Here is a 20,707-nt window from a genome sequence, read left to right on the forward strand (position 1 = left end):
CCACTCTCTCACCCCCTGTACATAATCCACTCCCTCAGCCGCTACACATAATCCATTCCCTCACACCCCTTACATAATCCACTCCCTCACTACTTGCACAAAATAGACTCACTCATGACCTGTACATAGTCCACTCCCTCACACCCTGTACATAATCCACCCCTCACACCATGAACGTAATCCACTCCCGCACCCCCATTACATAATCCATTCCCTCACCCTCAGTACATAATCCATCACGTCACCCTATGAAGGTAATCCACTCCCTCACCACTGTACATAATCCACTCCCTCACCCCATGTACATAATCCACTCTCTCACCCCCTGTACATAATCCACTCAATCACAACCTGTACATATAACACTCTCTAACACCCTGTATATAATCCACACACTCACACCCTGTATATAATCGACTCCCTCATCCACTGTACATAATCCACTCCCTCACCCCCTGTATATAATCCACTCCCTCACCCACTGTACATAATCAACTCCCTCACACCCTGAACATAATCCACTCCCTCACCCCCTGTATATAATCCACTCCCTCAGCCCCTGTACATAATCTACTCCCTCACCCCCTGTACATAATCCACTCCCTCAGCCCCTGTACATAATCCACTCCCTCACCCCCTGTACATAATCCAATCTCTCAGCACCTGTACATAATCCACTCCCTCACGCCCTGTACATAATCCACTCCCTCACCCCTTGTATATAATCCACTCCCTCACCCCCTGAAAATAATCCAATCCCTCACCCTTTCTACATAATCCACTCCCTCACCCACTGTACATAATCCATTGCCTCACACCCTGTACATAATCCACTCCCTCGCCCCCTGTACATAATACACTCCCTCACCCCCTGTACATAATCCACTCACTCACACCCTGTACATAATACACTCACTCACACCCTGTACATAATTCACTCCCTCACACCCTGTACATAATCCACTCCCTCACACCCTCTACATAATCCACTCCCTCACACCCTGTACATAACCCACTCCCTCACCCCCTGTACATAATCCATTCCCTCACACCCTGTACATAACCAACTCCTTCACCCACTGCACATAATCCACTAACTCACGCCCTGTACATAATGCACTCTCTCAATCCACTGCACATAATCCACTACCTCACGCCCTGTACATATTCCACTCCCTCACACCCTGTACATAATCCACTCCCTCACCACTTGTACATAATCCACTCCCTCACCCCCTACACATAATCCACTCCCTCACACCCCTTACATAATCCACTCCCTCACTACTTGCACAAAATTGTCTCACTCATGACCTGTACATAGTTCACTCCCTCACACCCTGTACATAATCCACCTCTCACACCATGAACGTAATCCACTCCCTCACCCCCATTACATAATCCATTCCCTTACCCTCAGTACATAATCCATCACGTCACCCTATGAAGGTAATCCACTCCCTCACCACTGTACATAATCCACTCCCTCACCCCCTGTACATAATCCACACCATCACAACCTGTACATATACCACTCACTAACACCCTATATATAATCCACACACTCACACCCTGTATATAATCCACTCCCTCACCCAGTGTACAAAATCCACTCCCTCACCCCCTGTATATAATCCACTCCCTCACCCACTGTACATAATCGAATCCCTCACACCCTGAACATAATCCACTCGAACACCCCCTGTATATAATCCACTCTCTCAGCCCCTGTACATAATCCACTCCCTCACCCCCTGTACATAATCCACTCCCTCAACCCCTGTACATAATCCACTCCCTCATCCCTGTACATAATCCAATCTCTCACCCCCTGCACATAATCCACTCCCTCACGCCCTGTACATAATCCACTCCCTCACCCCCTGTATATAATCCACTCCCTCAACCCCTGTATATAATCCAATCCCTGACCCTTTCTACATAATCCACTCCCTCACCCACTGTACATAATCCATTCCCTCACACCCTGTACATAATCCACTCCCTCACCCCCTGAACATAATCCACTCCCTCACCCCCCGTTCATAATCCACTCCCTCACCCCCTGTACATAATCCACTCCCTGACCCCCAGTACATACTCCACTCCCTCACCCACTGTACATAATCCACTCTCACGCCCTGTACATATTCCACTCCTTCACCCCCTGTACATAATCCACTCCCTCACCCCCTGTACATAATCCACTCCCTCACACCCTGTACATAATACACTCCCTCACACCCTCTACATAATCCACTCCCTCACACCCTGTACATAACCCACTCCCTCACCCCCTGTACATCATCCATTCCCTCACACCCTGTACATAACCAACTCCCTCACCCACTGCACATAATCCAATAACTCACGCCCTGTACATAATGCACTCTCTCACCCCACTGCACATAATCCACTACCTCACGCCCTGTACATATTCCAATCCCTCACACCCTGTAAATAATCCACTCCCTCACCACTTGTACATAATCCACTCCCACACCCCCTACACATAATCCACTCCCTCACACCCCTTACATAATCCACTCCCTCACTACTTGCACAAAATTGACTCACTCATGACCTGTACATAGTCCACTCCCTCACACACTGTATATAATCCACCCCTCACACCATGAACGTAATCCACTCCCTCACCCCCATTACATAATCGATTCCCTCACCCTCAGTACATAATCCATCACGTCACCGTATGAAGGTAATCCACTCCCTCACCACTGTACATAATCCATTCCCTCACCCCATGTACATAAGCCACTCTCTCACCCCCTGTACATAATCCACTCCATCACAACCTGTACATATACCACTCTCTAACACGCTGTATATAATCCACACACTCACACCCTGTATATAATCGACTCCCTCATCCACTGTACATAATCCACTCCCTCACCCCCTGTATATAATCCACTCCCTCACCCACTGTACATAATCGACTCCCTCACACCCTGAACATAATCCACTCCCTCACCCCCTGTATATAATCCACTCCCTCAGCCCATGTACATAATCCACTCCCTCACCCCCTGTACACAATCCACTTCCTCAGCCCCTGTACATAATCCACTCCCTCACCCCCTGTTCATAATCCAATCTCTCACCCCCTGTACATAATCCACTCCCTCATGCCCTGAACATAATCCACTCCCTCACCCCCTGTATATAATCGACTCCCTCACCCCCTGTATATAATCCAATCCCTCACCCTTTCTACATAATCCACTCCCTCACCCACTGTACATAATCCACTCCCTCACCCCTTGTACATAATCCACTCACTCACACTCTGTACATAATACACTCACTCACACCCTGTACATAATTCACTCCCTCACACCCTGTACATAATCCACTCCCTCACAGCCTCTACATAATCCACTCCCTCATACCCTGTACATAACCCACTCCCTCACCCCATGTACATAATCCATTCCCTCACACCCAGTACATAATCCACTCCCTCACCCGCTGTACATAACCAACTCCCTCACCCGCTGCACATAATCCACTAACTCACGCCCTGTACATAATGCACTCTCTCACCCCACTGCACATAATCCACTACCTCACGCCCTGTACATATTCCACTCCGTCACACCCTGTATATAATCCACTCCCTCACCATTTGTACATAATTCACTCCCTCACCCCCTACACATAATCCACTCCCTCACACCCCTTACATAATCCACTCCCTCACTACTTGCAAAAAATTGACTCACTCATGACCTGTACATAGTTCACTCCCTCACACCCTGTACATAATCCAGCCCTCACACCATGAACGTAACCCACTCCCTCACCCCCATTACATAATCCATTCCCTCACCCTCAGTACATAATCCATCACGTCACCCTATGAATGTAATCCACTCCCTCACCACTGTACATAATCCACTCCCTCACCCCCTGTACATAATCCACTCTCTCACCCCCTGAACATAATCCACACCATCACAACCTGTACATATTCCACTCTCTAAAACCCTGTATATAATCCACTCCCTCACCCCCTGTATATAATCCACTCCCTCACCCACTGTACATAAGCCACTCTCTCACACACTGCACATAATCCACTCCCACACCCCTGTACATAATCCTGTCCCTCACCCTCTGTACATAATCCACTCCCTCACCCCGTGTACTTAATCCACTCCGTCACCCCCTGTACATAATCCAATCCATCACCCCCTGTACATAATCCACTCCCACACCCCTGTACATAATCCAGTCCCTCATCACCTGTACATCATCCACCACCTAAAGCCCTGTACATAATCCACTCTCTCACCCCCTGTACCTATTCCACCCCCTAACGCCCTGTACATAATCCACTCTCTCACCCCCTGAACATAATCCACTCCCTCACCCCCTGTACATATTCCGCCCCCTAACGCCCGGTACATAATCCACTCCCTCTCCCCCTGTACATAAACCACTCCCGCACCCCCTGTACATAATCCGCTCCCTCACCCCCTGTACATAATCCACTCCCTCATCCCCTGTACATAATCCACTCCCTCACACCCTGTACATATTCCACTCCCTCACGCCCTATACATAATCCACTCTCTTACCCACTGCACATAATCCACTCCCTCACACTTTGTACATCATCCATTCCCTCACCCCCTGCACTTAATCCACTCTCTTAAACCCATGTGCATAACCAAATCCCTCATCCCCAGCACAAAATCCACTCCCTCGCCCTCTTGACATAATCCACCCCATCAGTTCCTGTACATAATCCACTCCCTCACCCCTGTACATATTCCACTCCCTCACCGCCTGTACATAATCCAATCTCTCGCACGCTTTATATAATAGCCTCCATAACCCACTGTACATAATCCTCTCACTCACCCGCTATACATATTCATCTCCTTTACCCGATGTACATAATCCACTTCCTGACGGCCTGAACATAATGCACTCCCTCAACCCCCTGTACATAATCCACTCCCTCACCCCCTGTACATAATCCACTCCCTCACCACCTGTACATAATCAACTCCCTAACCCCCTGTACATAATCCACTCCCACACCCCCTGTACATAATCCACTCCCTCACCCCCTGTACATAATCCTCTCTCTCACCCCCAGTACGTATTCCACTCCTTCACCCCCTGTACATATACACTGCCTCACCCCCTGTACATAATCCACTCCCTCAGCCCCTGTACATAATCCACTCCCTCACCCCCTGTACACAACTCAATCCCTCACCCCCTGTACGTAATCCACTCCCTCAGCCCCTGTACATAATCCAATCCCTCACCCCCTGTACATAATCCACACCCTCACCCCCTGTACATAATCCACTCACTCACACCCCGTACATAATCCACCCTCTCACACCCTGTTCATACACCACTCCCTAACACCCTGTACATAATCCAATCCCTCACACCCTGTGCATAATCCACTCCCTCACCCACTGCACATAATCCACTCCCTCACCCCCTGTACATAATGCACTCTCACACCCCTGTACATCATCCACTACCTCACGCCCTGTATATATTCAACTACCTCACAGCCTGTACATAACCACTCCCTCACCCCCGTACATAATCCACTCCGTCACCCACTACACATAATCCAGTCCCTCACTACTTGCAAAAAATTGACTCACTTATGACATGTACATAGTCCACTCCCTCACACCCTGTACATAATCCACCCCTCACTCCATGAACATAATCCACTCCCGCACCCCCATTACATAATCCATTCCCTCAACCTCAGTCCATAATCCAACCCGTCACCCATGAAGCTAATACACTCCCTCACCACTGTCCATAATCCACTCCCACATCCCATGTATATAATCCACTCTCTCACCCCCTGTACATAATCCACTCCCTCACCACCTATTCCTAATCGACTCTCTAACCCCCTGAAAATAATCCACAACCTCACCCCCTGTATATAATCCACTCCCTCACCCACTGTACATAATCCACTCCCTCACCCCCTGTACATAATCCACTCCCTCACCCCCTGTACATAATCCACTCCCTCACCCTCTGTACATAATCACCTCCCTCACCACGTGTACATAATCCACTCCCTCACCAAATGTATATAGTCCACTCCCTCAGACCATGTACATAATCCAAACCCTCACCACCTGTACATAATCCCCTCCCTCTTCCCTGTACATAATCCGCTCCCTCACCTCATGTACATAATCCACTCCGTCGGCCACGCTACATAATCCACTCCCTCACCCCCTGTACATATTCCACACCCTCACACCCTGTAAATAATCCAATCCCTCATCCCCTGTACATAATCCACAACCTCACCCACTGTAAATAATCCACTCCCTCACACACTGTACATAATCCAATCCACACACCCTGCACATAAATCACTCCCCCACCCCCTGTACATAATCTTTCCCTCACCCCCTGTACATAATCCACTCCCACATACCTGTACATAATCCTGTCCCTCACCCTCTGTACATAATCCACTCCCTCACCCCGTGTACTTAATCCACTCCGTCACCCCCTGTACATAATCCACTCTCTCACCCACTGCACATAATCCACTCCCACACCCCTGTACATAATTCTGTCCCTCACCCTCTGTACATAATCCACTCTCTCACCCCGTGTACTTAATCCACTCCGTCACCCCCTGTACATAATCCACTCCCTCACCCCCTGTACAAAATCCACTCCCACACCCCTGTACATAATCCAGTCCCTCATCACCTGTACATCATCCACCCCCTAACGCCCTGTACATAATCCACTCTCTCACCCCCTGTACCTATTCCACCCCCTAACGCCCTGTACATAATCCACTCCCTCATTCCCTGTACATAATCCACTCCCTCACACCCTGTACATATTCCACTCCCTCACGCCCTGTACATAATCCACTCTCTCACACATTGCACATAATCCACTCCCACACCCCTGTACATAATCCAATCCATCACCCCCTGTACATAATCCACTGCCACACCCCTGTACATAATCCAGTCCCTCATCACCTGTACATCATCCACCCCCTAAAGCCCTGTACATAATCCACTCTCTCACCCCCTGTACCTATTCCACCCCCTAACGCCCTGTACATAATCCACTCTCTCACCCCCTGTACATAATCCACTCCCTCACCCCCTGTACATATTCCACCCCCTAACGCCCGGTACATAATCCACTCCCTCTCCCCCTGTACATAAACCACTCCCGCACCCCCTGTACATAATCCGCTCCCTCACCCCCTGTACATAATCCACTCCCTCATCCCCTGTACATAATCCACTCCCTCACACCCTGTACATATTCCACTCCCTCACGCCCTATACATAATCCACTCTCTCACCCACTGCACATAATCCACTCCCTCACACTTTGTACATCATCCATTCCCTCACCCCCTGCACTTAATCCACTCTCTTAAACCCATGTGCATAATCAAATCCCTCATCCCCAGCACAAAATCCACTCCCTCGCCCTCTCGACATAATCCACCCCATCAGTTCCTGTACATAATCCACTCCCTCACCCCTGTACATATTCCAATCCCTCACCGCCTGTACATAATCCAATCTCTCGCACGCTTTATATAATAGCCTCCATAACCCACTGTACATAATCCTCTCACTCACCCGCTATACATATTCATCTCCTTTACCCGATGTACATAATCCACTTCCTTACGGCCTGAACATAATGCACTCCCTCAACCCCTGTACATAATCCACTCCCTCACCACCTGTACATAATCAACTCCCTAACCCCCTGTACATAATCCACTCCCACACCCCCTGTACATAATCCACTCCCTCACCCCCTGTACATAATCCTCTCTCTCACCCCCAGTACGTATTCCACTCCTTCACCCCCTGTACATATACACTGCCTCACCCCCTGTACATAATCCACTCCCTCAGCCCCTGTACATAATCCACTCCCTCACCCCCTGTACACAACTCAATCCCTCACCCCCTGTACGTAATCCACTCCCTCAGCCCCTGTACATAATCCAATCCCTCACCCCCTGTACATAATCCACACCCTCACCCCCTGTACATAATCCACTCACTCACACCCCGTACATAATCCACCCTCTCACACCCTGTTCATACACCACTCCCTAACACCCTGTACATAATCCAATCCCTCACACCCTGTGCATAATCCACTCCCTCACCCACTGCACATAATCCACTCCCTCATCCCCTGTACATAATGCACTCTCACACCCCTGTACATCATCCACTACCTCACGCCCTGTATATATTCAACTACCTCACAGCCTGTACATAACCACTCCCTCACCCCCGTACATAATCCACTCCGTCACCCACTACACATAATCCAGTCCCTCACTACTTGCAAAAAATTGACTCACTTATGACATGTACATAGTCCACTCCCTCACACCCTGTACATAATCCACCCCTCACTCCATGAACATAATCCACTCCCGCACCCCCATTACATAATCCATTCCCTCAACCTCAGTCCATAATCCAACCCGTCACCCCATGAAGGTAATACACTCCCTCACCAATGTCCATAATCCACTCCCACATCCCATGTATATAATCCACTCTCTCACCCCCTGTACATAATCCACTCCCTCACCACCTATTCCTAATCGACTCTCTAACCACCTGAAAATAATCCACAACCTCACCCCCTGTATATAATCCACTCCCTCACCCTTTGTACATAATCCACTCCCTCACCCTTTGTTCATAATCCACTCCCTCACCCACTGTACATAATCCACTGCGTCACCCCCTGTACATAATGCAATCCCTCACCCGCTGTACATAATCCACTCCCTCTCCCTTTGCACATAATCCACTCCCTCACCCCTTGTACATAATTCACTCCCTCAACCCCTGTGCATAATCCACTCCCTTACCCCCTGTACATAATCCACTCCCTCACCCCCTGTTCATAATCCACTCCCTCACCCCTTGTACATAATCCACTCCCTCACCCCCTGTACATAATCCACTCCCTCACCACCTGTACATAATCCACTCCCTCACCCCCTGTACATAATACACTCCCTCACACCCTGTACATAATCCACTCCCTCACACCCTGTATAAAATCCTATCCCTCACACTTTGTACATAATCCACTACCTCACCCCCTGTACATAATCCACTCCCTAACGCCCGGTACATAATCCACTCCCTCACCCCCTGTACATAATCCACTCCCTCCCCCCCATACATAATCCACTCCCTCACCCCCTGTACATAGTCCACTCCCTCACCCCCTGTACATACTCCACTCCCTCACCCCCTGTACATAATCGACTCCCTCACACCCTGTACATAATCAACTCCCTTACCCCGTGTACATAATCCCCTCCCTATCCCACTGTACATAATCCACACCCTCACCCCCTGTACATAATCGACTCCCTCACACAATGTACATAATCCACTCCCTCACCCCCTGTACATAATGCACTCCCTCACACACTGTACATAATCCACTCCCTCACCCTTTGTACATAATCCGCTCCCACACCCCTTGTACATAATCCAATCCCTCACACCCTCTACATAATCCACTCCCTTACCCCCTGTAAATATTCCACTCCCTCACACCCTGTACATATTTCACTCCCTCACCCCCTGTACATATTCCACTCACTTACCCCTTGTACAATATCCACTCCCTCACCCCTGTACATAATCCACTCCCTGTTCCCCTTTACATAATCTACTACATCACCCCCTGCACATAATCAACTCCCTCACCCCCTGTACATAGTCCACTCCCTCACCGCCTGTACATAATCCATGCCCTCAAACCCTGTACATAATCCACTCCCTCACCCCCCGTACATAATCAACTCCCTCACGACCTGTACATAATCCACTCCCTCACCATCTGAAGATAATCCACTCCCTAACCCCATGAACATAATCGACTCCCTGAGCCTCTGTACATAATCCACTCCCTCACACCCTGTACATCATCCACTCCCTCACACCCTCTACATAATCAACTCCCTCACCCCCTGTACATAATCCACTCCCTCACCCAGTGTACATAATCCACTCCCTTACCCCCTGCGCATAATCCACTGCCTCAACACCTGTACATAATCCACTCCTTCACACCCTGTGCATAATCCAATCCCTCAACCCCTGTACATAATCCACACATTCACTCCCTGTACATAGTCCACTTCCTCACCCACTGTACATAATCCAATCACTCACCCCCTGTACATAATCCACTCCCTTACCCCCTGTACATAATCCACGCCCTCACCCATTGTACAAAATCCACTCCCTCACCCTTTGTACATAATCCACTCCCTCACCCACTGTACATAATCCACTGCGTCACGTCCTGTACATAATGCAATCCCTCACCCGCTGTACATAATCCACTCCCTCTCCCTTTGCACATAATCCACTCCCTCACCCCTTGTACATAATCCACTCCCTCAACCCCTGTGCATAATCCACTCCCTAACCCCCTGTACATAATCCACTCCCTCACCCCCTGTTCATAATCCACTCCCTCACCACTTGTACATAATCCACTCCCTCACACCCTGTACATAACCCACTCCCTCAACCCCTGTACATAATCCATTCCCTCACACCCTGTACATAACCAACTCCTTCACCCACTACACATAATCCACTAACTCACGCCCTGTACATAATGCACTCTCTCAATCCACTGCACATAACACCATCACAACCTGTACATATACCACTCTCTAACACCCTATATATAATCCACACACTCACACCCTGTATATAATCCACTCCTCACCCAGTGTACAAAATCCACTCCCTCACCCCCTGTATATAATCCACTCCCTCACCCACTGTACATAATCGAATCCCTCACACCCTGAACATAATCCACTCGAACACCCCCTGTATATAATCCACTCTCTCAGCCCCTGTACATAATCCACTCCCTCACCCCCTGTACATAATCCACTCCCTCAGCCCCTGTACATAATCCACTCCCTCATCCCTGTACATAATCCAATCTCTCACCCCCTGCACATAATCCACTCCCTCACGCCCTGTACATAATCCACTCCCTCACCCCCTGTATATAATCCACTCCCTCAACCCCTGTATATAATCCAATCCCTGACCCTTTCTACATAATCCACTCCCTCACCCACTGTACATAATCCACTCCCTCACCCCCTGAACATAATCCACTCCCTCACCCCCCGTTCATAATCCACTCCCTCACCCCCTGTACATAATCCACTCCCTGACCCCCAGTACATACTCCACTCCCTCACCCATTGTACATAATCCACTCTCACACCCTGTACATATTCCACTCCTTCACCCCCTGTACATAATCCACTCCCTCACCCCCTGTACATAATCCACTCCCTCACACCCTGTACATAATACACTCCCTCACACCCTCTACATAATCCACTCCCTCACACCCTGTACATAACCCACTCCCTCACCCCCTGTACATCATCCATTCCCTCACACCCTGTACATAACCAACTCCCTCACCCACTGCACATAATCCAATAACTCACGCCCTGTACATAATGCACTCTCTCACCCCACTGCACATAATCCACTACCTCACGCCCTGTACATATTCCAATCCCTCACACCCTGTAAATAATCCACTCCCTCACCACTTGTACATAATCCACTCCCACACCCCCTACACATAATCCACTCCCTCACACCCCTTACATAATCCACTCCCTCACTACTTGCACAAAATTGACTCACTCATGACCTGTACATAGTCCACTCCCTCACACACTGTATATAATCCACCCCTCACACCATGAACGTAATCCACTCCCTCACCCCCATTACATAATCGATTCCCTCACCCTCAGTACATAATCCATCACGTCACCGTATGAAGGTAATCCACTCCCTCACCACTGTACATAATCCATTCCCTCACCCCATGTACATAATCCACTCTCTCACCCCCTGTACATAATCCACTCCATCACAACCTGTACATATACCACTCTCTAACACGCTGTATATAATCCACACACTCACACCCTGTATATAATCGACTCCCTCATCCACTGTACATAATCCACTCCCTCACCCCCTGTATATAATCCACTCCCTCACCCACTGTACATAATCGACTCCCTCACACCCTGAACATAATCCACTCCCTCACCCCCTGTATATAATCCACTCCCTCAGCCCATGTACATAATCCACTCCCTCACCCCCTGTACACAATCCACTCCCTCAGCCCCTGTACATAATCCACTCCCTCACCCCCTGTTCATAATCCAATCTCTCACCCCCTGTTCATAATCCAATCTCTCACCCCCTGTACATAATCCACTCCCTCATGCCCTGAACATAATCCACTCCCTCACCCCCTGTATATAATCGACTCCCTCACCCCCTGTATATAATCCAATCCCTCACCCTTTCTACATAATCCACTCCCTCACCCACTGTACATAATCCACTCCCTCACCCCTTGTACATAATCCACTCACTCACACTCTGTACATAATACACTCACTCACACCCTGTACATAATTCACTCCCTCACACCCTGTACATAATCCACTCCCTCACACCCTCTACATAATCCACGCCCTCATACCCTGTACATAACCCACTCCCCCACCCCATGTACATAATCCATTCCCTCACACCCAGTACATAATCCACTCCCTCACCCGCTGTACATAACCAACTCCCTCACCCGCTGCACATAATCCACTAACTCACGCCCTGTACATAATGCACTCTCTCACCCCACTGCACATAATCCACTACCTCACGCCCTGTACATATTCCACTCCGTCACACCCTGTATATAATCCACTCCCTCACCATTTGTACATAATTCACTCCCTCACACCCTACACATAATCCACTCCCTCACACCCCTTACATAATCCACTCCCTCACTACTTGCAAAAAATTGACTCACTCATGACCTGTACATAGTTCACTCCCTCACACCCTGTACATAATCCAGCCCTCACACCATGAACGTAACCCACTCCCTCACCCCCATTACATAATCCATTCCCTCACCCTCAGTACATAATCCATCACGTCACCCTATGAATGTAATCCACTCCCTCACCACTGTACATAATCCACTCCCTCACCCCCTGTACATAATCCACTCTCTCACCCCCTGAACATAATCCACACCATCACAACCTGTACATATTCCACTCTCTAACACCCTGTATATAATCCACTCCCTCACACCCTGTATATAATCCACTCCCTCACCCACTGTACATAATCGACTCCCTCACACCCTGAACATAATCCACTCGCACACCCCCTGTATATAATCCACTCTCTCAGCCCCTGTACATAATCCACTCCCTCAACCCCTGTACATAATCCACTCCCTCACCACCTGTACATAATCCAATCCCTCACGCCCTGTACATAATCCACACCCTCACACCCTGTACATAATCCAATCCCTCACCCCCTGTACATAATACATTCCCTCACCCCCTGTACATAATCGACTCCCTCACACCTTGTACATAATCCACTCCCTCACACCCTGTATATAATCCTATCCCTCACACTTTGTACATAATCCACTACCTCACCCCCTGTACGTAATCCACTCCCTAACGCCCGGTACATAATCCACTCCCTCAACCCCTGTACATAATCCTCTCCCTCAACCCCTGTACATAATCCACTCCCTCCCCCCCGTACATAATCCACTCCCTCATCCCCTGTTCATAGTCCACTCCCTCACCCCCTGTACATACTCCACTCCCTCACCCCCTGTACATAATCCACTCCCTCACACCCTGTACATAATCAACTCGCTTACCCCGTGTATATAATCCCCTCCCTATCCCACTGTACATAATCCACTCCCTCACCCCCTGTACATAATCGACTCCCTCACACAATGTACATAATCCACTCCCTCACCCCCTGTACATAATGAACTCCCTCACACACTGTACATAATCCACTCCCTCACCCTTTGTACATATTCCGCTCCCTCACCCCTTGTACATAATCCAATCCCTCACACCCTCTACATAATCCACTCCCTTACCCCCTGTAAATATTCCACTCCCTCACACCCTGTACATATTTCACTCCCTCACCCCCTGTACATATTCCACTCACTTACCCCTTGTACAATATCCACTCCCTCACCCCTGTACATAATCCACTCCCTCTTCCCCTTTACATAATCCATGCCCTCAAACCCTGTACATAATCCACTCCCTCACCCCCCGTACATAATCCACTCCCTCACGACCTGTACATAATCCACTCCCTCACCCAGTGTACATAATCCACTCCCTTACCCCCTGCACATAATCCACTGCCTCAACACCTGTACATAATCCACTCCTTCACACCCTGTGCATAATCCAATCCCTCACCCCCTGTACATAATCCACACATTCACTCCCTGTACATAGTCCACTCCCTCACCCACTGTACATAATCCAATCACTCACCCCCTGTACATAATCCACTCCCTCACCCCCTGTACATAATCCACTCCCTCATTCCCTGTACATAATCCACTCCCTCACACACTGTACATAACCCACTCCCTCACCAACTCTCCATAATCCACTCCCACACCCCCGTACGTAATCCACTCCCACACCCTGTGTACATAATCCACTCACTCACCCCTGGTACATATTCCACTCCCTCACACCCTGTACATATTCCACTCCCTCACTCCCTGTACATAATCCACTCCCTCACCCCTTGTACATAATCCACTCCCTCACGCCCTGTATTTAATCCACTCCCTCACACCCTGTACATAATCCAAACCCTCACACCCTGTACATAATCCACTCCCTCACACCCTGTACATAATCCAAACCCTCACACCCTGTACATAATCCACTCCCTCACACCCTGTACATAATCCAGACTCTCACCCCCTGCACATAATCCACTCCCTCATCCTCTGTACATAATCCACTACCACAGCCCCTGTACATAATCCACTCCCTCACCCCCTGTACATAATCAACTCCTTCACGCCCAGTATATTATCCACTCCGTCACCCCCGGTACATAATCCAATCTCTCTCGCCCTGTACATAATTCACTCCCCCTCCCCCTGTACATAATCCACTCCCTCACCCACAAGACATAATCCACTCTCTCACCCACTGTTCATAATCCACACCCTGTCCCCCTGTACATAATCCACTCACTCACCCCCTGTATATAATCCACTCTCTCACCCCCTGTACATAATCCACTCCCTCATTCCCTGTACATAATCCACTCCCTCACACACTGTACATAATCCACTCCCTCACCCCCTGTACTAATCCACTCCCTCACACACTGTATATATTCCACTCCCTCACCCCCTGTACATAATCCACTCACTCACCCCCTGTACATAATACACTCCCTCACACCCTGTACATAATCCACTCCCTCACGCCCTGTACATAATCCACTCCCTCACCCCCTGTACAATATCCACTCCCTCACCCCCTGTACATAATCCACTCCCTCACCCGCTGTACATATTCTACTCACTCACCCCCTGTACATTATCCACTCCCTCACCACGTGTACATAATCCACTCACTCACCACCTGTACATAATTTTCTCCCTAACCCCCTGTACATAATCCACTCCCTCACCCTCTGTACATAATCCACTCCCTCACCCCCTGTACATAATCCACTCCCTCACCCCCTGTACATAATCCACTCCCTCAAACCCTGTACATAATCCACTCCCTCACCCCATGTACATAATCCACTCCCTCACACACTGTATATAACCCACTCCCTCACCAACTGTCCATAATCCACTCCCTCAACCCCGTACATATTCCACTCCCACACACTGTGTACATAATCCACTCCCTCACCCCCGGTACATCTTCCACTCCCTCACACCCTGTACACAATCCACTCCCTCACTCCCTGTACATAATCCATTCCCTCACCCCGTGTACATAATCCACTCCCTCAATCCTGTACTTAATCCACTCTCTCACACCCTGTACATAATCCAAACCCTCACACCCTGTACATAATCCACTCCCTCACAACCTTTATATAATCCAAACACTAACACCCTGCACATAATAAACTCTCTCACCCCCTGCACATAATCCACATCCTCATCCTCTGTTCATAATCCACTCCCAAACATTTTGTACATAATCCACTGCTTCAGCACCTGTACATAATCCACTCCCACACCCCGTGTTCATAATCCTCTCCCTCACCTCCTGTACCTAATCAACTCCTTCACGCCCTGTACATAATCCACTCTGTCACCCCCTGTACATAATCCACTCCCTCACGCCCTGTACATAATCCACTCCCTCACCCCCTGTACATAATCCACTCCCTCACCCCCTGTACATAATCCATTCCCTCAACCCCTGCAAATAATCCACTCCCTTACCCTCTGTACATAATCCACTCCATCACCACGTGTACGTAATCCACTCCCTCACACACTGTACATAATCCACTCCCTCTCCCCCTGTACATCATCCACTCCATCACCCTTTGTACATAATCCACTCCCTCACACCCTGTAGATAATCCATTCCCTTAGCCCCTGTACATAATCCACTCCCCCACACCCTGTACATATTCCACTCGCTCACCCCCTGTACATAATCCACTCTCTCACCCGCTGTACATAATCCACTCCCTCACACCCTGTATATAATCCACTCCCTCACGCCCAGTACATAATCCACTCCCTCACCCCATGTACAATATCCACTCCCTCAACCTCTGTACATAATCCACTCTATCTCCCCCTGTACATATTCTACTCACTCACCCTCTGTACATAATCCACTCCCTCACCACCTGTACATAATCCTCTCCCTAACCCCCTGTACATAATCCACTGCCTCACCCCCTGTACATAATCCACACCCTCACCCGCTGTACATAATCCACTCCCTCACACCCTGTACATAATCCACTCCCTCAACCCCTGTACATAATCCACTCCCGAACCCCCTGTACATAATCCACTCACTCAGCCTCTGTACATAATCCACTCCCTCATACCCTGTACATAATCCACTCCCTCACCCCTGTATATAATCCACTCCCGCACCCCCTGTACATAATCCACTCCCTCACACCCTGTACATAATCCACTCCCTCACCACCTGTACATAATCCAATCCCTCACCCCCTGTACATAATCTACTCCCTCACCCCCAGTACAAAATCCAATCCATCCCCCACTGTATAATCGACTCCCTCAACCCCTGTACATAATCCACACCCTCACACCCTGAACATAATCCAATCCCTCACCCCCAGTACATAATCCACTCCCTCACCCCCTGTACATAATCCAATCCTTGACGCCCTGTACATAATCCACTCCCTCACCTCCTGTACATAATCCACGCACTCACCCCCTGTACATAATCCACTCCCTTTCCCACTGTACATGGTCCAATCACTCAACCCCTGTTCATAATCCACTTCCTCAACCCCTGTACATAATCCGCTCCCTCACCCTTTGTACATAATCCACACCCTCACCCTTTGTACATAATCCACGCCCTCACCCACAGTCCTTAATCCGCTTCCTCACCCCCTGTTCATAATCCACTCCCTCACCCCCTGTACATAATCCAGTCCCTCACCCCCTGTACATAATCCACTCCCTCACTCCATGTACATATTACACTCCCGCACACCCTGTACATAAACCACTCCCTCACCTCCTGTACATAATCCACTCCCTCACCCCTGAACATAATCCACTCCCTAACCCCCTATACATAATCCACTCGCACACCATTTGTACATAATCCTATCCCTCACACCCTGTACATATTCCACTCCCTCACACACTGTACATAACCCACTCCCTCACCAACTCTCGATAATCCACTCCCACACCCCCGTACGTAATCTACTCCCACACCCTGTGTACATAATCCACTCACTCACCCTCGGTATATAATCCACTCTCTCACACCCAGTACATAATCCACTCCCTCACTCCCTGGATATAATCCACTCCCTCACCCCCTGTGCATAATCCGCCCTCTCACGCCCTGTACTAAATCCACTCCCTCACACCCTGTACATAATCCACTCCCTCACCCCCTGTACATAATCCACTCCCTCACCCCCTGTACATAATCCACTCCTTCAACCCCTGCACATAATCCATTCCCTTACCCTCTGTACATAATCCACTCCATCACCACGTGTACATAATCCATTCCCGCACCCACAAGACATAATCCACTCTCTCACCCACTGTTCATAATCCACACCCTCACCCGCTGTACATAATCCACACCCTCACACCCTGTACATAATCCACTCCCTCACACACTGTACATAATCCACTCCCTAACCCCCTGTACATAATCCACACCCTCATTCCCTGTACATAATTCACTCCCTCACACACTGTACATAATCCATTCCCTCACCCCCTGCACATAAACCATTCCATCACCCTTTGTACAAAATCAACTCCCTCACACCCTGTACATATTCCACTCCCTTAGCCCCTGTACATAATCCACTCCCTCACACCCTGTACATATTCCACTCCCTCAACCCCTGTACATATTCTAATCATTCACCCCCTATACATAATCCACTCCCTCACCACTTGTACATTATCCACTCACTCACCACCTGTACATAATCCACTCCCTAACGCCCTGTACATAATCCACTCCCTCACCCTCTGTACAGAATCCACTCCCTCACCCCCTGTAAAAAATTCACTCCCTCACCCCCTGTACATAATCCAATCCCTCACCCCCTGTACATAATCAACTCCCTCACACACTGTACATAACCCACTCCCTCACCAACTGTCCATAATCCACTCCCACACCCCCCTACATAATCCACTCCCAACACCCTGTGTACATAATCCACTCACTCAACCCCGGTACATAATACACTCCCTCACACCTTGTACATAATCCACTCACTCACAACCTGAACATAATCTGCTCCCTCACCCCCTGTACATAATCCACTCCCGCACCCCCTGTACATAATCCACTCCCTCATTCCCTGTACATAATCCACTCTCTCACACACTGCACATAATCCACTCCCTCACCCCCTGTACATAATCCACCCCTTCAAAACCTGTAGCTAATCCACTCCCTCTTCCCCTGTACATAATCCACTCCCTCACCACCTGTACATAATCCACTCCCTAACTCCCTGTACATAATCCACTCCCTCAGCCTCTGTACATAATCCACTCCCTCAAACCCTGTACATAATCCACTCCCTCACCCCCTTTATATAATCCACTCCTGCACCCCCTGTACATAATCTACTCCCTCAACCCCAATACAAAATCCAATCCCTCACCCACTGTATAATCGACTCCCTCACCCCCTGTACATAATCCACTCCCTCACCACCTGTACATAATCCACCCCCTCACACGCTGAACATAATCCAATCCCTCACCCCCTGTACATAATCCACTCCCTCAACCCCTGTACATAATCCAATCCCTCACCCCCTGTACATAATCCACCTCCTCACACCCTGTACTTAATCCACTCCCTCACCCCCTGTACAAAATCCACTCACTCACCCCCTGTACATAATCCACTCCCTCAACCCTGTACTTAATTCACTCCCTCACTCCCTGTACATAATCCAAACCCTCACACCCTGTACATAATCCACTCCCTCACACCCTGTACATAATCCACTCCCTCACACCCTGTACATATTCCACTCGCTCAGCCACTGTACATAATCCACTCTCTCACCCTCTGTACATAATCCACTCCCTCACACCCTGTATATAATCCACTCCCTCACGCCCAGTACATAATCCACTCCCTCACCCCCTGTACAATATCCACTCCCTCACCCCCTGTACATAATCCACTCTATGTCCCCCTTTACATATTCTACTCACTCACCCTCTGCAAATAATCCACTCCCTCACCACCTGTACATAATCCTCTCCCTAACCCCCTGTACATAATCCTCTCCCTAACCCCCTGTACATAATCCACTCACTCACCCCCTGTACATAATCCACTCCCTCACCCCCTGTCCATAATCCACTCCCTCGCCCCCGGTACATAATCCACTCCTTCATACCCTGTACATAATCCACTCCCTAACCCCCTGTACATAATCCAGTCCCTCAGCCTCCGTACATAATCCACTCCCTCACCCCCTGTATATAATGCATTCCCGCACCCCCTGTACATAATCCACTCCCTCACACCCTGTACATAATCCACTCCCTCACGCCCAGTACATAATCCACTCCCTCACCCCCTGTACAATATCCACTCCCTCACCCCCTGTACATAATCCACTCTATGTCCCCCTGTACATATTCTACTCACTCACCCTCTGCAAATAATCCACTCCCTCACCACCTGTACGTAATCCTCTCCCTAACCCCCTGTACATAATCCACTCCCTCACCCCCTGTACATAATCCACTCCCTCACCCTCTGTCCATAATCCACTCCCTCACCCCCTGTACATAATCCACTCCTTCATACCCTGTACATAAACCACTCCCTAACCCCCTGTACATAATCCAGTCCCTCAGCCTCTGTACATAATCCACTCCCTCACCCCCTGTATATAATCCACTCCCGCACCCCCTGTACATAATCCACTCCCTCACACCATGTACATAATCCACTCCCTCACCA

Source organism: Carcharodon carcharias, chromosome 24 (genome assembly GCF_017639515.1).
Source record: "Carcharodon carcharias isolate sCarCar2 chromosome 24, sCarCar2.pri, whole genome shotgun sequence".
Classification (NCBI taxonomy): domain Eukaryota; kingdom Metazoa; phylum Chordata; class Chondrichthyes; order Lamniformes; family Lamnidae; genus Carcharodon; species Carcharodon carcharias.